Source organism: Marmota monax, unplaced genomic scaffold (genome assembly GCF_021218885.2).
Source record: "Marmota monax isolate L192 unplaced genomic scaffold, Marmota_monax_Labrador192_F-V1.1 WCK01_AAM20220418_F8-fsc00125, whole genome shotgun sequence".
In the NCBI taxonomy this organism is placed as follows: domain Eukaryota; kingdom Metazoa; phylum Chordata; class Mammalia; order Rodentia; family Sciuridae; genus Marmota; species Marmota monax.
The window spans coordinates 9,416,620-9,432,999 of NW_026695235.1; the positions used below are offsets into that span (position 1 = coordinate 9,416,620).

A 16,380-nucleotide genomic window follows, 5' to 3' on the forward strand; every position below is an offset into this window, starting at 1 on the left:
ACGCCTGTGACTACAATGGTGTCCCCTCACGGGCGGGCGTTGTGGAGGGCCACTGCTCAGGGACATAGAGGGCTAGAGGTGGAACTGGTCCTCAAGGTGGGAGGGGCCGGGAGGGGCCACCGCGTGGAGAGTTGGGCCTGGCGCCTGGACCTGAAGGGCCGCAGGCTCTCCTGACCTTCTGCGATCCAGACCCCACAGGCCTTGGGCCCCAGTTTCCCCTGCGGGCCTTCACCTACATTTGAGAAGCCAGAGGGAAACCCTGGAATTCAGGGCATTTTATAAAACACCTGCATCCTCCACGGATTAGCCAAAGTGTTTTTCAAAACCACCTGGTAAGAGTCTAAGCAGTGTCAACCTGACATCTTGAGAGGTCCAGCCCTCCAAACCCACCTCGCTGCCATCAGATGCCGAGAAGTCCCTGCTCCCTGAGCCATCCTGCCTTCTTTTGGTTTCATTCTCTATATTTTTCTTCCCCCATTCTCTGACTTAGGAATTATTTACAAATCCCACATAGAACACGGTACCACAATATCCTACCGGCTTTGATTAACAAGCCCCACGGTCAACATGGCATAGAAGGTGACATCCTGTCCCCCTCAGACGTGGTGGGACCCTGCCTAGCTCTCTCCTCCAGTGTAATTCATGTGTTTAATAAAAGTGGGCTATTTCTGCACAAAATATGAATAAAAAATCCCCAGTGTTTTAAGATAATTTGCTCTCTCCTTGAGAGAGAGTACAAAGGGGTTTTCTCCAGTGTCCTTTTTGCTCATTTTGATATCTTCTGATAAATTATCCTCCTGTCATGCTGAGAAAACTTCAGCTTGTCATTTGAGAAGGGATATAATAAAGTCATTATACATGTCTAGCATTGAAGCCATCCTTCTTTCATTTCTTGATATTAAATTTTAATTAGAGACTATCCTTTTAAATAACCACCATTTTATGGAGAGAAATAGAAAAATGATAGCCATAAAAAAAGATTACATTGGGCAGAAGAGGAGCAGCGGCCTGCTGAGAGGCTGAGCCGCCCCCTCTCCCTGTGCCGGCAAAGTAGAGGGAACTGTGACCATGCACGGAGCAGGCCCAGCGGCCTGCTGAGGGGCAGAGCCGCGCCCCACCCCCCGCGCCTGCCAGGTAGGTGGAACTGTGACCACGGACAGAAAAGGCCCAGGGGCCCGCGGCGGGACAGAGCTTCCAATCACTCCTGCAAGGTAGGCGGGCCTGCGACCCACCGGCAGAAGAGGAGCAGCGACCTGCTGAGAGGCAGAGCCGCTCCCTCCCCCTGCACCGGCAAGGTAGAGGGAACTGTGACCACGCACAGAGCAGGCCCAGAGGCCTGCTGAGGGGCAGAGCCACCCCCCACCCCCCGCGCCTGCCAGGTGACCACCGACAGAAAAGGCCCAGTGGCCCGCGGTGGGACAGAGCTTCCAATCACTCCTGCAAGGTAGGCGGGCCTGAGACCCACCGGCAGAAGAAGAGCAGCGTCCTACTGAGAGGCTGAGCCGCCCCCTCCCCCTGCGCCCGCAAAGTAGAGGGAACTGTGACCACGCACAGAGCAGGCCCAGCGGCCTGCTGAGGGGCAGAGCCGCCCCCCACCCCCCGCGCCTGCCAGGTAGGTGGAACTGTGACCACCGACAGAAAAGGCCCAGTGGCCCGCGGCGGGACAGAGCTTCCAATCACTCCTGCAAGGTAGGCGGGCCTGCGACCCACCGGCAGAAGAGGAGCAGCAGCCTGCTGAGAGGCAGAGCCGCCCCCTCCCCCTGCACCGGCAAGGTAGAGGGAACTGTGACCACGCACAGAGCAGGCCCAGCGGCCTGCTGAGGGGCAGAACCGCCCCCCACCCCCCCACGCCTGCCCGGTAGGTGGAACTGTGACCACGGACAGAAAAGGCCCAGTGGCCCGCGGCGGGACAGAGCTTCCAATCACTCCTGCAAGGTAGGCGGGCCTGCGACCCACCGGCAGAAGAGGAGCAGCGGCCTGCTGAGAGGCTGAGCCGCCCCCTCCCCCTGTGCCGGCAAAGTAGAGGGAACTGTGACCATGCACGGAGCAGGCCCAGCGGCCTGCTGAGGGGCAGAGCCGCCCCACACCCCCCGCGTCTGCCAGGTAGGGGAACTGTGACCACCGACAGAAAAGGCCCAGTGGCCCGCGGCGGGACAGAGCTTCCAATCACTCCTGCAAGGTAGGCGGGCCTGCAACCCACCGGCAGAAGAGGAGCAGCGACCTGCTGAGAGGCAGAGCCGCCCCCTCCCCCCAGCGCCTGCAAGGTAGATGGAACTGTGACCACCATCAGAGCAGGCCAGACCTGCAACCAAGAGACAGAACAGGCCCAGTGGCCTGAGGAAGGGTAGAGCCGCCCCCCCCCCCGCGCCTGCAAGGTAGGCGCACTTGCGACCCATTGGCAGTACAGCCCCAGAGGCCTGCAGAGGGGCAGTGCCGCTGCCTGCGCCTGCAGAGTAGACAGAACTGTGACCACCGACAGAACAAGCCTAGCGGCCCGCAGAGGGACAGAGCCGCCGCCCGCGCCTGCGAGGGAGACTTTGCAACTATACAAGACCAATATAAATATATAGGGGGAAAATTCAATAGCACAACAGTTTCACCAAGTAGAAAGGAACGCGAAAAGTATGAAGAGACAAGGAAAGAAAGGACCACAAGCATTGCAGGTCAACTCAACGTTAGAAGAGGTAATAGCTGCAGCAGATGGAATGTCAGATAAAGAATTCAGGATATACATGCTTCAGATGATCTGGAGTCTCAAGGAAGACATCAGACAGCAAAATCAGACAATGAAAGATCACTTCAACAATGAATTACATAAACAAATCCAAGAAGCAAAAGATCAACTATACAGGGAAATAGAGGTTATAAAAAACAAACAAACAGAAATCCTAGAAATGCAGGAAGCAATAAGCCAACTTAAAAACTCAATTGAGAATACTACCAGCAGAGTAGAACACTTAGAAGACAGAACATCAGACAATGAAGATAAAGTATTTCAACTTGAAAAGAACATAGACAGCTCAGCAAGACTGTTAAGAAACCATGAGCAGAACATCCAAGAAATATGGGATAACATCAAGAGACCAAATTTAAGAGTCATTGGGATACAGGAAGGGACAGAGTTTCAAACCAAAGGAATGAGCAATCTATTCAATGAAATAATACGAGAAAACTTCCCAGACTTGAAGAATGAGACAGAACCCCAAATCCTAGAAGCCTACAGGACGCCGAATGTGCAAAATCATAAGAGACCCACACCTAGACACATTATAATGAAGATGCCCAACATACAGAATAAGGAGAGAATTTTAAAAGCTACAAGAGAAAGGAAGCAGATCACATTTAGGGGTAAGCCAATCAGGATAACAGCTGATCTTTCAACACAGACTCTGAAAGCTAGAAGATCCTGGAATAACATATTTCAAACACTGAAAGAAAATGGGTTCCAACCAAGAATTGTGTTTCCAGCGAAATTAAGCTTCAGGATGGAAGATGAAATTAAAACCTTCCACGATAAACAAAAGTTTAAAGAATTTGCAGCTAGAAAACCATCTCTTCAAAACATCCTTGGCAAAACATTACAGGAAGAGGAAATGGAAAATAACAATGAAAACCAACAGTGGGAGGTAGGACACTAAAGGGGGGAAAATAATCAAAGAGGAAAACAAACCATGTTTAGTAACATAAATAAACAAATATGGCTGGAAGAACAACCCATATCTCAATAATAACCCTAAATGTTAATGGCTTAAACTCACCAATCAAGAGACACAGGCTAGTAGAATGGATCACAAAACAAGACCCAACAATATGCTGCCTACAGGAGACGCATTTGATAGGAAAAGACATACATAGGCTGAAGGTGAAAGGTTGGGAAAAATCATATCACTCATATGGACTTCGGAAACAAGCAGGAGTATCCATACTCATATCAAATAAAATAGATTTCAAGCCAAAGTTAATCAAAAGGGATAAAGAGGGACACTACATACTGCTCAAGGGAACCATACACCAACAAGACATAACAATCATAAATATATATGCCCCAAACAATGGTGCAGCTATGTTCATCAAACAAACTCTTCTCAAGTTCAAGAGTCTAATAGACCACCATACAATAATCATGGGAGACTTCAACACACCTCTATCACCACTGGACAGATCTTCCAAACAAAAGTTGAATAAGGAAACTATAGAACTCAATAACACAATTAATAACCTAGACTTAATTGACATATATAGAATATACCACCCAACATCAAGCAGTTACACTTTTTTCTCAGCAGCACATGGATCCTTCTCAAAAATAGATCATATATTATGTCACAGGGAAACTCTTAGACAATATAAAGGAGTAGAGATAATACCATGCATCCTATCTGATCATAATGGAATGGAACTGAAAATCAATGATAAAAGAAGGAAGGGAAAAGAATACATCACTTGGAGAATGAACAATAGGTTACTGAACGATCAATGGGTTATAGAAGACATCAAGGAAGAAATTAAAAAATTCTTAGAGATTAATGAAAACACAGACACAACATATCGGAATCTATGGGACACATTGAAAGCAGTTCTAAGAGGAAAATTCATTGCTTGGAGTTCATTCCTTAAAAAAAGAAAAAACCAACAAATAAATGATCTCATACTTCATCTCAAAATCCTAGAAAAAGAAGAGCAAAACAACAGCAAAAGAAGTAGAAGGCAAGAAATAATGAAAATCAGAGCTGAAATTAATGAAATCGAAACAAAAGAAACAATTGAAAAAATTGACAAAACTAAAAGTTGGTTCTTTGAATAAATAAACAAAATCGACAGACCCTTAGCCATGCTAGCGAAGAGAAGAAGAGAGAGAACTCAAATTACTAACATACGGGATGAAAGAGGCAATATCACAACAGACACTTCAGAAATACAGAAGATAATCAAAAATTATTTTGAATCCTTATACTCCAATAAATTAGAAGATAGTGAAGGCATAGATAAATTTCTTAAGTCATATGATCTGCCCAGATTGAGTCAGGAGGATATAGACAACCTAAACAGACCAATATCAATTGAGGAAATAGAAGAAACCATCAAAAGACTACCAACTAAGAAAAGCCCAGGACCGGATGGGTATACAGCAGAGTTTTACAAAACCTTTAAAGAGGAACTAATACCAATACTTTTCAAGCTACTTCGGGAAATAGAAAAAGAGGGAGAACTTCCAAATTCATTCTACGAGGCCAACATCACCCTGATACCTAAACCAGACAAAGACACTTCAAAGAAAGAAAACTACCGACCAATATCTCTAATGAACCTAGATGCAAAAATCCTCAATAAAATTCTGGCCACTCGGATACAAAAACTTATCAAAAAAATTGTGCACCATGATCAAGTAGGATTCATCCCTGGGATGCAAGGCTGGTTCAATATACGGAAATCAATAAATGTTATTCACCACATCAATAGACTTAAAAATAAGAATCATATGATCATCTCGATAGATGCGGAAAAAGCATTCGACAAAGTACAGCATCCCTTTATGTTCAAAACTCTAGAAAAACTAGGGATAACAGGAACATTCCTCAATATTGTAAAAGCAATCTATGCTAAGCCTCAGGCTAGCATCATTCTGAATGGAGAAAAATTGAAGGCATTCCCTCTAAAATCTGGAACAAGACAGGGATGCCCTCTCTCACCACTTCTGTTCAACATAGTTCTCGAAACACTGGCCAGAGCAATTAGACAGACGAAAGAAATTAAAGGCATCAAAATAGGAAAAGAAGAACTTAAATTATCACTATTTGCAGATGACATGATTCTATACCTAGCAGACCCAAAAGGCTCTACAAAGAAACTATTAGAGCTAATAAATGAATTCAGCAAAGTGGCAGGATATAAAATCAACACGCATAAATCAAAGGCATTCCTGTATATCAGCGACAAATCCTCTGAAATGGAAATGAGGACAACCACTCCATTCACAATATCTTCAAAAAAAATAAAATACTTGGGAATCAACCTAACAAAAGAGGTGAAAGACTTATACAATGAAAACTACAGAACCCTAAAGAGAGAAATAGAAGAAGATCTTAGAAGATGGAAAAATGTACCCTGTTCATGGATAGGCAGAACTAACATCATCAAAATGGCGATATTACCAAAAGTTCTCTATAGGTTTAATGCAATGCCAATCAAAATCCCAATGGCATTTCTTGTAGAAATAGAGAAAGCAATCATGAAATTCATATGGAAAAACAAAAGACCCAGAATAGCAAAAACAATGCTAAGCAGGAAGTGTGAATCAGGCGGTATATCGATACCAGACTTCAAACTATACTACAGAGCAATAGTAACAAAAACAGCATGGTACTGGTACCAAAACAGGCGGGTGGACCAATGGTACAGAATAGAGGACACAGAAACCAATCCACAAAACTACAACTACCTTATATTTGATAAAGGGGCTAAAAGCATGCAATGGAGGAAGGATAGCATCTTCAACAAATGGTGCTGGGAAAACTGGAAATCCATATGCAACAAAATGAAACTGAATCCCTTTCTCTCGCCATGCACAAAAGTGAATTCAAAATGGATCAAGGAGCTTGATATCAAATCAGAGACACGCCGTCTGATAGAAGAAAAAGTTGGCTACGATCTACATACTGTGGGGTCGGGCTCCAAATTCCTCAATAGGATACCCATAGCACAAAAGTTAATAACTAGAATCAACAAATGGGACTTACTCAAACTAAAAAGTTTTTTCTCAGCAAAAGATACAATAAGAGAGGTAAATAGAGAGCCTACATCCTGGGAACAAATCTTTACTCCTCACACTTCAGATAGAGCCCTAATATCCAGAGTATACAAAGAACTCAAAAAATTAGACAATAAGAGAACAAACAACCCAATCAACAAATGGGCCAAGGACCTGAACAGACACTTCTCAGAGGAGGACATACAATCAATCAACAAGTACATGAAAAAATGCTCACCATCTCTAGCAGTCAGAGAAATGCAAATCAAAACCACCCTAAGATACCATCTCACTCCAGTTAGATTGGCAGCCATTAGGAAGTCAAACAACAACAAGTGCTGGAGAGGATGTGGGGAAAAGGGTACACTTGTACATTGCTGGTGGGACTGCAAATTGGTGCAGCCAATTTGGAAAGCAGTATGGAGATTTCTTGGAAAGCTGGGAATGGAGCCACCATTTGACCCAGCTATTCCCCTTCTCGGTCTATTCCCTAAAGACCTAAAAAGAGCATGCTACAGGGACACTGCTACATCGATGTTCATAGCAGCACAATTCACAATAGCTAGACTGTGGAACCAACCTAGATGCCCTTCAATGGATGAATGGATAAAAAAAATGTGGCATTTATACACAATGCAGTATTACTCTGCATTAAAAAATGACAAAATCATAGAATTTACAGGGAAATGGATGGCATTAGAGCAGATTATGCTAAGTGAAGCTAGCCAATCCCTAAAAAACAAATGCCAAATGTCTTCTTTGATATAAGGAGAGTAACTAAGAACAGAGTAGGGACAAAGAGCATGAGAAGAAGATTAACATTAAACAGGGATGAGAGGTGGGAGGGAAAGGGAGAGAGAAGGGAAAATGCATGGAAATGGAAGGAGACCCTCAGAGTTATACAAAAGTACATACAAGAGGAAGTGAGGGGAAGGGGAAAAATAATATAAGGGGGACAAAGGAATGTCAGTAGAGGGGGCAGAGAGAGAAGAGGGGAGGGGAGGGGGGATAGTAGAGGATAGGAAAGGCAGCAGAATACAACAGACACTAGTATGGCAATATGTAAATCAATGGATGTGTAACTGATGTGATTCTGCAATCTGTATATGGGGTAAAAATGGGAGCTCATAACCCACTTGAATCAAATTGTGAAATATGATATATCAAGAACTATGTAATGTTTTGAACAGCCAACAATAAAAAATTTAAAAAAAAAAAAGATTACATTATAAAAAAGACATCTGACTTGTGGGCACCACTTCTTTCTGGAATATTCTAAAGACACCCACCATACTCAGCAAACACTATAATAGATTACAAAGATTTCCATTGGAGGTATTTTAGCATCAATACTATCCAGACATATTTAATAAGTTTTTTTTAAATTCTAAAATTTATAGTGTGTGTGTATGTGTGTGTGTGTGTGTGTGTGTGTGTGTGTGTGTAGCTGGGGATTGAAACCATAGCCTTGTGCATACTAGGCAAGCACTCAACCACCAAGCTATATCCTCAGCTGGGGATCAAACCCAGGGACCCATGCATGCTACGCAAGCATTTAACCCTTGAATCATAATCCCAGAGCTCCAAATCATTTTAAACACATAAAGCAAGATGACAAGGATCTCATTCTCTAAACCACTGCTAAAATCCAGGGTAAAGCTGGATTCAGCAGTCTCAGAATAATGAAAGGAATGCTCAAACCCAGCCTCAACACCTCTGAAAAGCAGCTATAACCTGTGAGATGGCTGGATGGACAAGCACTCCCACACCTCTCCTCGTGGGCCTGGGCCAACTGTTCTAACCTGAGTGTGTCCCCATCACTGTCCACCCTATACCTACCACAATGTTCATGCAGCCCTTGAAAGTAGGAATTTTGCAAGGATGTGGAAGAGAAAGAACAGGTGATCCATGCAAATGATTGTGCACTGTGTGCCCACGAGTCTGGTGATTCATTCTCTAGGGGTTAAGCTCACCTGTCATTGGGAATCAGGTTGTTGGCCCCCTGGCCCTCAATGCCCTGCCTCCTATGCCTTTCAAAGAGTCTGGGAGGGGAGTTGTGAGAGTGTGTGGGAGAGGGACCCTGAGGCCATCTCAGTTCAGCTTACCCACGTCTCCTTAGACTACTCATGCATGTTTTGCCTGCCCTGGTGTTCGACCAGCGCAGTGGGTGTGGATGCATCATCTCAACACTCAGCCCAAAGCCAGACTGGTTCTCATTTTTTTCACTGTACAAGAGTAAAAAACTTGGAATCTGTCAATCAGCTCTTAGCAACCTTCTGAGAAGAGGCTGTAATAGCCAACAGGAGATGACAGTCTCCCTTCACACTGACAGGTATGAACAGGAGATCTGCATAATTCAGGGTAAGAAGGGGTCAGATGGACTTTGATGAGCTGATTGCAGGTGCGACATACTGTGAACTTTCCTTAGGTCTCATCTCTGAATACAGCACCCATATTCATTTCCCTGGGCTGCTGGGTGGTTTTCACAGCAGAGATCCACTGTATCACTTAACGGTAGGCTAGAAGTTATGAAATCAAGTTATCAGTAGGGCCGTTCTCCCTCCAGCCTCTAGAGAGACACTTCCTCACCTCTTCCAGCTTCTTCGTATCCTGGGGCAGCCTCCCGCACATCTTTACCTCTTATTGTAGCCACATTCCTGTGCTGAAATGTCCCTCTACTTACAAGGCCACCAGTCCCAATGGGTTTAGGGCCCACCCACTCCAGTATGACTTTTCATTGGGTAATCAATTTCCTTGCAATGACCCACTTTCAAACACAGGAACATTCTTAGCTGCTGGGAGATCGGTGTTTCAACCTATTGTTCTGGAAGACATGATATGGCCTATAACCACTCCCTTTCTATATGACATAGAGTGAATAAGGACTAAACTGTACCCATAGTTCTTTGCAAAAGTGAGGGGTGTATTTTCTCCCAAGATAATAGCTTCATTATGGAACAAGCATGAAGGAAAAAATAACGGTTCCTATTGCAGCGGAGGGCATGGGACCACTGTGCCCCCCCCCCAGCAGCCATCCCCACACAGGTGTGTGCCGCTGCCACACTCAACTGTCAGGACAAGCAGCTGCTGATCCTGCCCCTTCAGATAAGCTTTATGGAACCAGCTCTTTATTCAAAAATCTACAAACACATAAACACAATGTAAATCTTGACAGAAACTGAATTTTACACTTTGCTTCTTCATCCTTGAGATAAGAAAGCCCCACTTCTTAACATGAATTGCCAGCAAGGAGGGCGGATCAAGGAGAAGAGGGACGAAGCCTAGGCTCAGCGGAATCCAATGGTAGAATGTGCTAGAATGTCACTTAAAGACACACCTCTGAAGTATCCTATCGCTTCTTTCTTTGAGGGAAACACTCTTAAGTTTGGCAGTTTCATAGGATAACTGAGCCCGCTCTCCAGTGCTTGTGCCCACCAGGGTGTGTTCTCCAGGCAAGAGTTGGGTACAATGTCAGTGGCAGACCTCAGGACGGCAGGCGTCTGATGAACTGGCTCAGATGACATCTGTGTCAGGGCCCTGTGTCGTTCCAGGCAAGCTCATTCAGTTCACGGTTGTTAACCAACAGTGTGGAGAGGTGTGTCACTACATTGCTTTTTACTGGAAATTCTTTACTGCAAGAATTTCAAGAGCTGTTCACTGCAAAATATCATTTTGAGCATGGTATGTGGCTAGCAATTTGCATACAGGAGGGCTGACGCTGTGACTCTAGGCCATCTCCAAAGAAAGGAAGCTTGATTAGCTCCTTTGCTCTTCTCAGGGAGAAAGCCCTCTCCAAAGCAGGGTGGAGATAGGGCTGTGGGAACTAACCAACTTAGCAAGCACCCCTGAGTTCAATTCCCAGTACCAAAACCAAACCAAACCAAACCAAATAAAAAACCCCAAGGTATCAAAATATTGTCTTAAGCAATCTGAGGACAGGAATGCCCTCATGATCTGACAATATCCATAGGATACCCACGTAGTACACATATATCTAATAGAAATACCAAGTAAGCTAAGTGCAAAGCTACTTAAATAAGTGGGCTGCAGGGTCAATTTTGAGTAATGAAAAAATATTTTTTAAAATATAAGCATTCAAGTGAGATAAGAAGATGTACAACTCGACTCAGAAGCCAAGAATTACAGAGAAACATGCAATGAAGTGCAGGCATGGAACTGATTGTTCCAGGTGCACTGGAAGCTCCATCCACTTCCTTTCCACCAAAGGTGACCACGTTCAATGCGCTGGTCTGCAGGCATGTTCTCTTGCACCTGCCTCAGGTGGAGGCATAAAGTCCTCTTACACAAAATGCCTAGGAGCCCTCAGATCCAAAGAAAGCAAATCCAGAGGAATGCTGCTGCCTGTGCTGAGTGTTCAGCCTCGCCCACACCTGAAAGCCTCACCCAGAGCCTCCCAGACGCCCATCAGCAGCTCTGCCTCTCTAGGACCCAGGCACACAGCCACTGGAAGTTTCAGAGAAAGAATACAGATGAATGTCCCTCACAGTGCAAGCTGGGATTTAGACGTGAAAAGATATTCTTTCATCAGTCATGAGCTTCTGGTTCAGAGGAGGAAAAAATGCAAAGAAAATTCTAGCTTGGGACTCATTTTATTATATTCATGTTTATGTAAGTGGCCATATTTCAAAGCCAAAGTATGTAAAAAAACCCCATATGTTCATTTTAAAAGACTTACATTATATTTTTCTGACTACATATATAGGTACAGTGTGAAAAATCTGAAAAATAAAGACACCATAAAGAATAAAGTCTTACTCCCTCTTAATGCTATCACAAAGCATGGACGACTGACCACTGCTAACGGCTTACCTCCTTTGTCCTCTACGTGTCCCTGCGTGTATATGTATATGTACTTAGAGGAGCAGGACTATATTGGTATTAAAACAGCTTTGCACTTAGCTTATCCTACTTGACATTTCTACTCTATATGTGTGCTGAGTGGATATCCCATGAATGCCACCAGATCATGAGTAGATTCTTGCCATTAGAATATTTTAACACAGAATTGTGATGCTGTACAATAATCCATTAGGTAGATGTAGGATAATTTAATTAACCTATCTACTCTTGGGTGCTTCTAATGTTTCCTTGTTATAATTAAAATAAAACTTTCCACTTTGATCTTTATCTACATTTTTAATTATTTCCTTAATATAGTCCCCTAAAGTAAAGTTTCTAGGGTCAAAACTAGTATTCTTTTTAAACAAAAGACATCACATCATTGACTTGTTGGAATAACCAAGGAATGAATTCTACGGTGTCTGAGTGGTGTAAAGCCAGGGTGATCTGCTTAGGGTCTAAAGGCAGCAGTGAGTTCACACTGTAGTCACCCACGTGTCCAGGGGAGCAATGATCTTTACTATGTCCTACATTTTCACATTACCTCATCTAATTCCCCATTGCTCTTATGGGTTGAGGGAGAGATGAGAGGTTCCACAAGGTCATAATTTGAGGACCAAGGTTACACACCCAGGTTTACCTGAGTTCCAATAATAATATTTTCACTACATCAGACCAGATGACTTTTAATCAGCCAAGAAGAAAAATGGCGGAACATGTATCTACAGAGTCCTCCATGTCAGCCCCTCCTCACTGGTGGGGGAGGGCTTAGAAATGAGTGAATCTCGGGATCCATGATACATTCTGAGTGTTTCCTGAAGGGACCCCACGCAAACTTCACAGAAAGGAAAGGTGGAACGAGATCATACTTCCCATGATTAAATTGGGTGGTCAGACAATTCCTATCATTAAAATTCCTTTTATTACATAATGAATTCAGTTAGTTTAATTTGTCAAAAGACTTCCAAGAGTTATATAAAAACTCAAACTCCAATAATAAATGATACTGCATTATATTTTAGCTTTCTCCCTTCCCTTTCCTGGCTGGTTCTAAAAATAACTTGATGCAGGTCCACATTGTTAACATGAGTGACTATTTAGGGACATTCGTTATTTTTATTTTTATTTTCCTGAACTGAATGTCAAATTTGAAGATAAAAAATTTCCTTCCTCAAAGGTCAGGTCTGTTTCTAATTTCCTTCCAGACCTTTATTTAATCGAAAAATTTCAGTCACTTTGGAATTTGACTTTAAAACAAAGCAGTTGTTTCCTCTTGGAGATTGTAACATTTCCCTCTAATTTGTGCCAAAATTTTGAAAGCAATGTGAGTGCACTTTCCTTTAGACCACTGATATTAGCCACAGCTGGCCTACCATGCAGTCTGGAGATGTGTGTGAGATTGGTATTACCTTTGCAAGGAATTTATTATTGTGCCCTTATTTTATTTTAAATCTCCCAATTTTAAAAAATTTATTCTAATTTGTTATACACAATGGCAGAAGGCAATTCATTTCATATTACACATATAGAGCACAATTTTTCAAGTCACTGATTGTACATAAAGTATTTTCACACCATTCGTGTCTTCATACATGTACTTAGGGTAATGATGTCTAACTCATTCCACCATCTTTCCTACCCCCTTGCCCCTCCTTTCTCCTCCTTCCCCCAACCACCATTATGAGTCAGCATCCCCATATCAAAGAAAACATTTGGGCTTTGGTTTTTTGGGATTGTCTTGCTTCACTTAGTATTATACTCTCCAATTTCATCCATTTACCTGCAAATGCCATGATTTTATTCTCTTTTAATGCTGAGTAATATTCCGTTGTACATATACCAAAGTTTCCCTATTCATTCATCTACTGAAGGGGGTTTAGCTATTACGAATTGTGCTGCTATAAACATTGATGTGGCTGTGTTCCTGTAGTATGCTGTTTTTAAGTCCTTTGGGTATAAACCAAGGAGTGGGATAGCAGGGTCAAATGGTGGTTCCATTCCAAGTTTTCCAAGGAATCTCCATACTGCTTTCCAGATTGGCTGTGCCAATTTGCAGTCCCACCAGCAGTGTGTGAGTGTGCCTTTTCCCCCACATCCTTGCCAACACTCATTGTTGTTTGTATGCATTGTAGCTGCCATTCTGACTGGAGTGAGATGAAATCTTAGACTAGTTTTGATTTGCATTTCTCTAATTGCTAGAGATGTTGAACATTTTTTCATGTTTGTTGATGGATTGTATATCATCTTCCGAGAAGTATCTGTTCAGTTCCTCGGCCCATTTATTGATTGGGTCATTTGTTTTTTTTTTTGGTGTGAAGGTTTTTGAGTGCTTTGTATAGCCTAGAGATTAGTGCTCTACCTGATGTGCTTGTGGTAAAACTTTGCTCCCATTCTGTAGGCTCTCTTCATCTCACTGATTGTTTCTTTGGCTGAAAAAAAAGCTTCTTAGTTTGAATCCATCCCATTTATTGATTCTTGGTTTTAATTCTTGCACTACAGGAGTTTTATTAAGAAAGTTGGTTAAATCCCCCAATTTTAAAAATAGATTAGAAATATTGAGAGCCTTCTCCTTTTATTAATGAACACAAGAAAACTCTATGGAAAACAACTTTACCCCAGATCCTTTACATTGGTAGCTTTTATTTTATTTTATTTTATTCCCTCTGGGGTCCTCCTGGAGTGTGGATGGAGGAGGGTTTGGGACACTTGCAGCAGGACTGCTAGGCCTGATCATTTGCCTGATTAAAAGCCCCTGAAGTCACCCACTGCTGTGGCCCTTCTGCCATCAACCTGCACTCAGCAGCCAGGCCTGAGGGCCAGCACTCTCCAAGGTCACTCAAGCCATTAGTGGCATAGAAGTTGCCTCCTGGGGCCTGGACCTGTGTGCGTGCCCCTCATTGAGGCTCCCAGCCCAGGGCCACTCATGATGCTTGGAGACAGCTTGCTGTGCTGCCTTCTGAGTCAAGGTGACGTTCACGACTTCACATTTTAACTTTCTGGGGTGACTCTGTTGGTTTATTCTCCATTGCTACTACTACATCTCACCAAAAGATAACTCTAACTCAAGTTCCAAAATACATATTTAGCTCTCAAAAATGTGTCGACAGGGTGTTTCCATGGCAAACAAGATGCAACTGAGTGTCGATCACAACAAATACTAGATAAAAGGGATTCTTCACAATCTTGCTGACTTTCCCAAACAACCCTAATTGTGGGAATTCACTGCATATCATTAGATTTGATCTAGCACTGACTAAGGTCCACTACAATCGGAGTGGTTTCCAGAAAGAAGCACTACAGTGCTGCTACCACCCTAGCCACCACTGCTGATCATCACAACACCACCCCCACTCCACTAGCTGTGCTCACTCTCTGACAGCAGCAGCAGCATTAGTGGCTCTTCTCCACAGCAAGGTGTGGCTTGCAAGTTTCTGTCCCATATAAGACCTCGCTGAGGACGTCTGTATTCGGCTGGCCACGACTGAGAAACCTTACCTGCATGTGCAGGTACCTGGGCTCTCGGCAGACTACAGAATCCTCCTCCTCTGGGCACTCATCTACTTTTAGGTGACATGTCACCTTGATTCACACATTTCAAGAGGTGGTGATCCAACTTCAATGATTTCTAGGTGCTTCTTAGTACAGTGCAAATAATTGTCCTGAAGTTCAAGGTCATCTTAAACTTGACCTAGTCCCAAATATTCACATATAACATTCAGCCACTGCACAACCGACCCAAATGGATCCTGATGTGCCCTGCACTTTCAGACCTTTTGGACCTCACTTGCACTGTCATTTGCTCTACCCCAAATGTCAAACTACCCCCAGGAAATCCCAGGCTCATTGTCACACAGCTTATAAATGGTAGGAGCTGGACTTAGCCTCTAGGGCTCTGTGGTCCCAAGGTCCTGCTCCACCTGCCACCCAGTGTGGATTACCCTGCATACTGAGCCTCCACTGGGATACTAGAACTTTCTCCTGGGCAGAAGCACTGTTGTCTTCTTTGGATGTCCCGCGGCAGGCACATGTTGGCTGAGGAAGGAATGACTCCACCAAATGGAGCCCAAAGATCCACCTGCAATATACATTTCACATCTCTTCCTGGGGGAGGGTGAATAAGAGGTTTGGGGTCAAAAGCTGAGTTTCTTCTAGTTTCTAAACAGGCCTATGGCTCTTCAGGGAACCCACCGTCTTAAACTCTAGAGTCAGGGTAGTCGGTTCCTGTCTGCCTGCTGGTTGGTTTAACAAGTCTTATATTCCACTAAGTCTGAAAAAATGGAATATTTACAGAAAATGTCCACTGAAACTCAAAAACTTACAGGTGTCCTTCCGAAACTTACAATTACAATTCTTCTTCTTCTTCTTCTTCTTATCTGATCTGATGTGGCAAGAGAAACAAAATAACAAAGTGGTGGTACTATTTTCCCTGTCTCTGAATTTCCCTGCTTCAGTGGAATTCCACATGAAGAGCTACAGATGAACTGCTGGGCTGTAGTGGGCCAGGGTCCCCCAATCTCAGCCCTTCGCCCTCTTTCCAGAGGCTCTTTCTTCTAATGCCTTCTACAGCGGGCCTCAATGTTTTCAGTCTCAGGACCTTTTTTATACTCTTACAAATTGTTGAGGATCCCAAAGAGCTTTTACTTAGGTGATTTATAGTTTTTTTTTGCATTTCATGTGGTAGAAATTTATAAAGATTTTGAAGTGTCAATTCTTTAAAAAATGAAATAGTAACCACATTATATGCTAATGTAGGTAAGCATTTTTATGAAAAA

General features: G+C 43.4%; 1 protein-coding gene across 2 annotated transcripts in view; it reads right to left on the reverse strand.

Moving 5' to 3' along the window:
* The window catches only part of Dscam (DS cell adhesion molecule), a 668,205-nt gene that overhangs the window by 296,401 nt on the left and 355,424 nt on the right, over positions 1-16,380 (reverse strand). The gene's annotated exons all lie outside the window — the stretch shown is intronic.